Below are 8771 nucleotides of genomic sequence, written 5' to 3' on the forward strand. Positions count from 1 at the left end.
AATGTAATGCTATGTATTTCCCTGTTACTGTGAAACTTGCATGTACAAGCCTGCTAGGGGTGTCATTCCAGCTCTTAGTCACTAGAGGGAGCTAGGGAGCCCTAGGTTATATAAGGCCCAGTCAGGGAAAGGAAAGTTAGTCTAAGAGAGTCTAGTCTAAGTGTCTGTCTAAAGCTGCAGCCTGTAGTCTGAAGCTGGAGCTTAGACTATGTCAGAGACAAGTCCAGGCCTGAAGCCTGCGGACCAGGAGAGGGTATTGTAGTCCCTGTAACCGGGTTCCAAATCCAAGGAAAAGGTTCCCCTCCTGAATATATATATATGCAGAAGCAGGAAGACCACTGTTCAGAAACTTCTAGAGTCTGAGGAAGCAGAGAGAGAGAGAGAGAGACAGAGGCAAAGATCAAGAAAGCAAGAGGTACTCAAGATAACAGAGGAGGTACTTTATAAAGCTAAAACCAAGGATATAAGCCAGAGCTAGGTTATTGGGCCTTGGAGAAGATTTTCTATGTTCCAGGATCAGTCAGAAATAGAGTGCAAGCTCCTGTACTGCAAGTCCTGTGTGTTCACACTCTGTAGTCACCTTGCTCAATCTGTATTGCCTGCATCAACTGTATTGAAAAATCGACTGTATGCAAAGGAACTGCGCTTCCGTGAATGTCTCTATATTTATAACTACTAAAGTTGGAGTTCTGTTTTAACATCACGTGGTTCCTCATTTATTCCTGCTATCCGCAAACGGCGTGCCACCGTTTAATTGGCACTGGCGTCACGAACATTTTCCTACCATCACCTGCCTATGCAGAGAGTCAGCCGCCTCAGGTTAGTGTGTATTGCACTACAACACCCAGTAACACTATTTAACACAACTTGAGTACGCTGCAGGTCTACGTGAGGTACATAAGTATGTCCTCTCCTACGATGCTCTCCGGGATACCTATGAATCTATGGTTGTTGTGGCGATCCCGATTTTCAAGGTCTCCCCAGTTTAGCGGTTAGAGTAGACTCAGTTTCTCTGCATTGTGTTATGGTGCATTTCAGATTGGATATAGTTATCTCCTGGGCTGCATATTTATTCTCCAGGTCTGAGATTTTTTGGGAGTTTGTGGTGATCAGTTGTAAGGCAGAGTTGACAGAGGAGTGGAGCACCTCCAGTTTCTTGTCAAAGAGAGGTAGAAGAATCCGAGGAACTTTTTGTGCCACAGTAGGGCCCTCTTCAGGGGAGAGCGAAGGGGCGTATCTAGGGGAGAGATTAGGTTGTGTAATGTCACCGTCTGTTATAAGTTCAGCAGAGAAAACTATGTCTGAGGCTGGTTGGGAGAGTCCTTAGGTAGTCTTGGGTGCTTTTTTTGTCAGTTTGCCCGTGGATTTAGACATTTTGGTTGCAGTATCAGTGGCGGTGTCACGGATCAGTGCATGTGAACCCACTGTGCCACTGACTAGCAATACTCTGGAGGGGAGTAACTAAGCAACTACCCGGATTTCACTAGCGCCTCAGATGGTGAGGATAGGCTTGACTGTCGGTAATTGCCAGGGGCTACTGTAGTGTACGGGGACTGTAATGCCCGTCACTACAAAAGGGTCACTTGTTGTGCTGTCGTCCCCCCTTATTTATGGGGAAGTTGGTATATGTCATCTTTATAAAATGTCATGTCATGTAATGCTATGTATTTCCCTGTTACTGTGAAACTTGCATGTACAGGCCTGCTAGGGGTGTCATTTCAGCTCTTAGTCACTAGAGGGAGCTATGGAGCCCTAGTCTATATAAGGCCCAGTCAGGGAAGGGAAAGTCAGTCTAAAGTTGGAGTCTAGAGTTGTAGTTGGAGACTAGACAATGTCAGAGTCAAGTCCAGGCCTGAAGCCTGCAGACCAGGAGAGGGTATTGCAGTCCCTGTAACCGGGTTCCAGATCCAAGAAGAAGGTTCCCCTCCTGAGTTCAGTTATGCAGAAGCAGGAAGACCACTGTTAAACAGCCTGGGAGTTCAGAAGTTTCTAGAGTCTGAGGAAGCTGAGAGAGAGACAGGGGCAAGCTCAGAGAAGCAAGAGGTACTCAAGACAACAGAGGAGGTACTTTATAAAGATAAAACCAAGGATATACGCCAGAGCTAGGGTATTGGGCCTTGGAGAAGATTTTCTATGTTCCAGGATCAGTCAGGAATAGAGTGCAAACCGCCTGTACTGCAAGTCCTGTGTTTAACACTCTGAAGTCACCTTGCTATGTCTATATTGCCTGCTTTAAATGTACTGCATCAAACTGTCTGCAAAGGAACTGCGCTTCCGTTAATGTCCCTATATGATGACTACTAAAGTTTGAGTTCTGCTTTAACATCACGTGGTTCCTCAGTTATTCCTGCTATCAGCAAACGGCGTGCCACCGTTTAATTGGCACTGGCGTCACGAACATTTCCTATCATCCCCTGCCCTTGCAGAGAGTCAGCCGTCTCAGGTTAGTGTCTATTGCACTACAACACCCAGGAACATTTCTACACCTAACTTGAGTACGCTGCACCTCTCTTTTGGCGTCACGAACAGGATACGCACGCTTTCTAGTGCAAGAAGCGTGAACTTTGTGCCTTATACAGTTGCCCTGTGACCAAAGTGACAAATTGCCTGTTTTATTAAAGTGGACTTTGTGGACTGAAAAACATACTAAAAGTGTCCCAAAAACCTCCAAAAAGCGCTGTGCAGTGTTGCGCTATCAAGAGGAAGAAAATCGCCACATTGGAGTGTGGTTTTGTGGACTTTTCATCATCCTGCTTGCTGTCAGTGAATAGACAGCGTTTATACCCAAAGATGGCCGCTGAGGCTACTGAAATAGCTGCTGCGTCATCTTCATCCCAAAAAGGCGGGAAAAATTGGCGCCTTTTTGAGGAAATAGCGGGAAGGAGTTCAAGGTCAGGCGCCACTGCTTATCTGGACATTTGCAAGTCGGCCAGCATGGACTCCGCCTTCCATATACTGGAATACCTGGGGGGCGGCCTCCCAGTGCAATGGGAGGAGCTGGCTGATCTGATTGACGCGACCCTATCGCTCTCCAGAGAAGGATCGAGCATGTTGGAGAGTGAACAGAGCTTTGCTGCAACGTCCGCGCCTGAGATACCAAAGATGGATCATATTTGTGTAGAGCCAGAGGAGGCTCCACCGGCCTACTCTCCGGGACCGGAGAAACCCGCCTGCCCGCCACGGGAGAAAGAACCAGAGCCCTGCTATGGCTCTTGGAGAGACTTCTTTCAGCCCTCTTTCAAGTGGTCCTCACTAATGGCAGAGATCCGGGAGGCCGCTATAAAGCGGAATACAAAGACTAAAATCTATTATGAGGAATTGACCAAGACTATCCATGAACGACACACCAACACCCAACCCCGCCTGGAAAGGAGAAAGGGGTTGGTGGTGTCCTTTGACAAAGCCCGTGGCTACGGGTTCATACAAGATTACCTGACTGGCAGAGACTTATATGTTAACAGAAGATCTGTCAAGAGAGACTACCTCCCTTCCTATCAGCACAGCCTCCGCGAGGGAGAGGAAGTGGAGTTCACCCCTGCCGAGAGCCTGAGAGGCCCTTATGCAACTGCCGTGACCCGTCCCAAGCGAGAACCCGAGGACTGGGAGGCAGAAGAAGACTACTCTGGCTGCGAGCGGGAACCGGAACGCTCTCCAGAGCCGGCCCATCACGCCTTCCAGGAGCGGAGCTCCTTCATTGGGCCTAATGTCTTCTGGCAGCCAACCGTGTTGGAAAAATGGGTGAGCCCCTATCCTTCCCCCGAGCTGCCTCGTCGGGAGAAGACCATACAAGATATGGAAAACTTAAAAGGACTTCGCAATACCTTTGAGAACATCCGGAGGGGTCGGAGACCCGATGCACCACCAGAACCTGCAGAGGCCGAGTCCGCGCCATCGTTGACTGTACCTGCGCCGGCGGCGCCAGCAGAGGACAGCGACTCCGACACGGAGAGCATCGGTGACCAGATTGTCCGGCTGGAGGAGAGGTTGTGGGAGCTGCGCAAGATCGCGACCGCCAGGATCCAGACGCCGCCAAAGAAGGACGAGGTAAGGGTGCCTGTCACCACCCGTAAACCACCGTCTGCTAATGTTGCTCCGTCAAGGCCCCAAGGAAGACCCGTTATTCCTGTGAGTTGCTGCACCGAGCCCACCGGACCGCTTGCGGCGGCGGTACCAAATGCCTTACATCCCACAATTATCATGCCGGGACCAGTACGGTCCACCCAAGGGTTTACCCCTAGGCCCATGGGGCCAATACCTATTAGGGGCCCCTTTACCTTGCAGCTGCCCCCTAACACTGTGATGTGGGCACATCCTCCTGTAGAGGACTACTACAGGCCGTACTTGCCAGCAGAGCCGGGTAATTATGACATACCCCTGGGAATCAGCCTGCTAGGCCTTTGATTTATTTCACCAAAGAATGATGTTATTAACCCTTCCAGGACAGGAGTCCTATGTTTCTGGTCGTTTGTTGCTGCTGCCAGTTTATCCACGGCTCAGTGGTGGGTGTTGACCACTGAAGTACTAAAGTCAACAAAGCCAAGTTTGTTTCCAGGACCTCCTGCCTGCTTTTGCTACCCCACGCCAAGTTGTGCCTGTTCCTTAGTTGCACCTTTGACCCTTACCCCCCTTTTCAGGTTGATCAGGGGTATTACAGCACTTGTTTTATATTCTACAATTTTATTGTGCAACTTGATACTAAGGAACCGTGCCCGGAGACAGACTCAAAAGAACCTGAGCCTCTGAGATTTTTGCTCTTTTAAAAGGAAATGTGCCCAGAGATGGACTCCACCGCATGAGAGCCTCTGTGATTTAATAGGAAAATAATCTGGGTACGGACTCATGTTTGTTCTTTGAGCCTCCAAGAACTTTTATACTGTTTTACCGTATTTTGCTGTTCTATTATGGACTTATTCATTGTCATGGACTATCCTGGTTATAATGTCACGCTGTGCCAGGTCAGCGCCCCAGTTCCACTCACTATCCTGAGAGAAGAGAACGACGCCCCTTGTCACCACACTTCACTTTTGCCAATTGGACCTGATATGAATGTAAATGCAGATTAATTACATATATGTATGCCTGCATGTCTCTTTTTCTGTTTCAGGTAGAGATTCCAGTTGGGCGAGCCCTGATGGAGTACGAGGTCGTACTCAGCTTAAAGCAGTGGGGTATGTAGTGTACGGGGACTGTAATGCCCGTCACTACAAAAGGGTCACTTGTTGTGCTGTCGTCCCCCCTTATTTATGGGGAAGTTGGTATATGTCATCTTTATAAAATGTCATGTCATGTAATGCTATGTATTTCCCTGTTACTGTGAAACTTGCATGTACAGGCCTGCTAGGGGTGTCATTTCAGCTCTTAGTCACTGCATTGTGTTATGGTGCATTTCAGATTGGATATAGTTATCTCCTGGGCTGCATATTTATTCTCCAGGTCTGAGATTTTTTGGGAGTTTGTGGTGATCAGTTGTAAGGCAGAGTTGACAGAGGAGTGGAGCACCTCCAGTTTCTTGTCAAAGAGAGGTAGAAGAATCCGAGGAACTTCTTGTGCCACAGTAGGGCCCTCTTCAGGGGAGAGCGAAGGGGCGTATCTAGGGGAGAGATTAGGTTGTGTAATGTCACCGTCTGTTATAAGTTCAGCAGAGAAAACTATGTCTGAGGCTGGTTGGGAGAGTCCTTAGGTAGTCTTGGGTGCTTTTTTTGTCAGTTTGCCCGTGGATTTAGACATTTTGGTTGCAGTATCAGTGGCGGTGTCACGGATCAGTGCATGTGAACCCACTGTGCCACTGACTAGCAATACTCTGGAGGGGAGTAACTAAGCAACTACCCGGATTTCACTAGCGCCTCAGATGGTGAGGATAGGCTTGACTGTCGGTAATTGCCAGGGGCTACTGTAGTGTACGGGGACTGTAATGCCCGTCACTACAAAAGGGTCACTTGTTGTGCTGTCGTCCCCCCTTATTTATGGGGAAGTTGGTATATGTCATCTTTATAAAATGTCATGTCATGTAATGCTATGTATTTCCCTGTTACTGTGAAACTTGCATGTACAGGCCTGCTAGGGGTGTCATTTCAGCTCTTAGTCACTAGAGGGAGCTATGGAGCCCTAGTCTATATAAGGCCCAGTCAGGGAAGGGAAAGTCAGTCTAAAGTTGGAGTCTAGAGTTGTAGTTGGAGACTAGACAATGTCAGAGTCAAGTCCAGGCCTGAAGCCTGCAGACCAGGAGAGGGTATTGCAGTCCCTGTAACCGGGTTCCAGATCCAAGAAGAAGGTTCCCCTCCTGAGTTCAGTTATGCAGAAGCAGGAAGACCACTGTTAAACAGCCTGGGAGTTCAGAAGTTTCTAGAGTCTGAGGAAGCTGAGAGAGAGACAGGGGCAAGCTCAGAGAAGCAAGAGGTACTCAAGACAACAGAGGAGGTACTTTATAAAGATAAAACCAAGGATATACGCCAGAGCTAGGGTATTGGGCCTTGGAGAAGATTTTCTATGTTCCAGGATCAGTCAGGAATAGAGTGCAAACCGCCTGTACTGCAAGTCCTGTGTTTAACACTCTGAAGTCACCTTGCTATGTCTATATTGCCTGCATCAAATGTACTGCATCAAACTGTCTGCAAAGGAACTGCGCTTCCGTTAATGTCCCTATATGATGACTACTAAAGTTTGAGTTCTGCTTTAACATCACGTGGTTCCTCAGTTATTCCTGCTATCAGCAAACGGCGTGCCACCGTTTAATTGGCACTGGCGTCACGAACATTTCCTATCATCCCCTGCCCTTGCAGAGAGTCAGCCGTCTCAGGTTAGTGTCTATTGCACTACAACACCCAGGAACATTTCTACACCTAACTTGAGTACGCTGCACTACTCCAGAGTGTAAACCAGTCAGTGTCAGCTGGTACAGGCAGACCAGGAGGTACCTGCGAAGGTACTGACAGTACAGATGTGGTTAGACCGGCAGGGTCATTACCAGGAGCAACAAGACAAGAACAGAAGGAAGAGGCAGAGGCATAGTCAGAACAAGCAATGGGTCAGGGCAGGCGGCACAGGAACAAGGTCAGACAATCCTGGTCGGCAACGGGAGAGGTGATGCAAGCAGGAAGGGATCAGACGATAAACAAAGTCCAGAAACGAAGTATGAAGTCAGGAACATGAGTGGTAAGCAAGCTCTTTAGCACAAGATTAGGACCTTGACCCTGAGACGTCTGGGTAAAGGGCTGAGCCACATAAATACCTGCAGGAGAGCCAGGGTAGGTTTACGAGATCACATGACATGACTCAGCCTCGCCCATGGAGTGATGCGTACTGCCACATCAGCAGCCGAATACAAGCAGTGTCCAGGTTAAATGGAAGTTGTGGAGCGGAATCCACATAGGTAATACCAACCGCACAGGCAGAGTCCAGAGCTGCAACAGATGCTGGAAGTAGAGATCACAGATGAGCGCGGCGCCCAGGACCACGGTGATGAATCGGGGAACAGCTGTCTAGTGTCGTAATTTCGTTATAAGCCTGGGAGGGTGGACCTCATAGGGAGTTTACGACATCAGGAAAAAAAAAAAAAAGAAAAGAGAACTGCGGTATGACCTGTTGTCGCTTTGCGATAGCGATGTTTCGGGTGTCAGCAGTTCATATTAGTCTGCTCCGTGTCGTGAGGCGGCTATATTACTATGGTTAGTTTATAAGCCTGAGAGGGTGATTCTCCTGGATCATATGGGGTCTTGAGTGAAATCAGAGAGATTCTAGTGCATTTCTAGTGTAACATGGTAGAAGAGCACTGTGGATGTATCAGGAATGGCAGCAAGTGGGGTTATTCTGTTTTAGACCATAAGGTGTCGCTGTTGGCTTGGAAGTAACATGCAGTTGCAGACGGGAAGGAAAAAAACTCTCTGGCCTATGTGACTGTGTGAAGACAAGTGAGCCAACACGGCACGGAGGAGTATGTGATAGATCAAAAGTATTCATGGGTTCTTGCCGTGGTAGTCTTGCTTCACTCCCCACAAAATCGGGATCGTTGGTGCAGTTGGCAGACTTGTCTTGTCCTTAGCAGGGAAGGCATTGTGATAGTTACATTGCCAATGAAACATGCAGATGCTGTCAGTCTGAGTTGGGGCCCAAATTATGAGGGCCATAACGCAGCTACTTGGAGTCCCTGTATGGTACAAATACCTTCTGTTCTGATTAACCCTATTTTATCTATTTCCTAGTTTATTATTACTCCAGTGCATCTGCATTTAACTTTGCTAATGATCTTGATTAAAAATTTCTAACAATTTGTGTATACAGCTCCTATGCAGACTCGTTTGTCTCCATGGTTACAGACTACAAGCAAACCTGTGTATAGCCTGATCCTGCAGTCAAGTTTTACTCCCTCTTTTACTATTTGTAGGTTACCAATTAAAAGGGGAGTGGAGTAACAATTGACTGCAAGATCAGACTACACTGGGTTTGCTTGTAGTCTATAACCATGGGAACTAACCACAACCACAATCAATAGATACTCAGTGAGACCACAATATTGTCCAGTATTAGTCAATTACATTGCCAGAAGCCTGCCACCACTGGAGGTAAAATACTCAATATAAATGTAACTTTTTTAATCAGCTAAAAATGGGCAGATTCTGATGGTAATGTTCAGTCTCGGGGGACCATCAGGTGAGGCGGACATCCCCTTCTCTCATCTCTCTACATTACCTTAAATCTTGCCCCAACCTCGGAGAATCCTTTTGTTCATCCCACTTTTGCACTTAGTGGGTTGCTACTCATTTGTCCTCCAATAA

This window comes from Bufo bufo, chromosome 1 (assembly GCF_905171765.1).
Source record: "Bufo bufo chromosome 1, aBufBuf1.1, whole genome shotgun sequence".
NCBI lineage: Eukaryota > Metazoa > Chordata > Amphibia > Anura > Bufonidae > Bufo > Bufo bufo.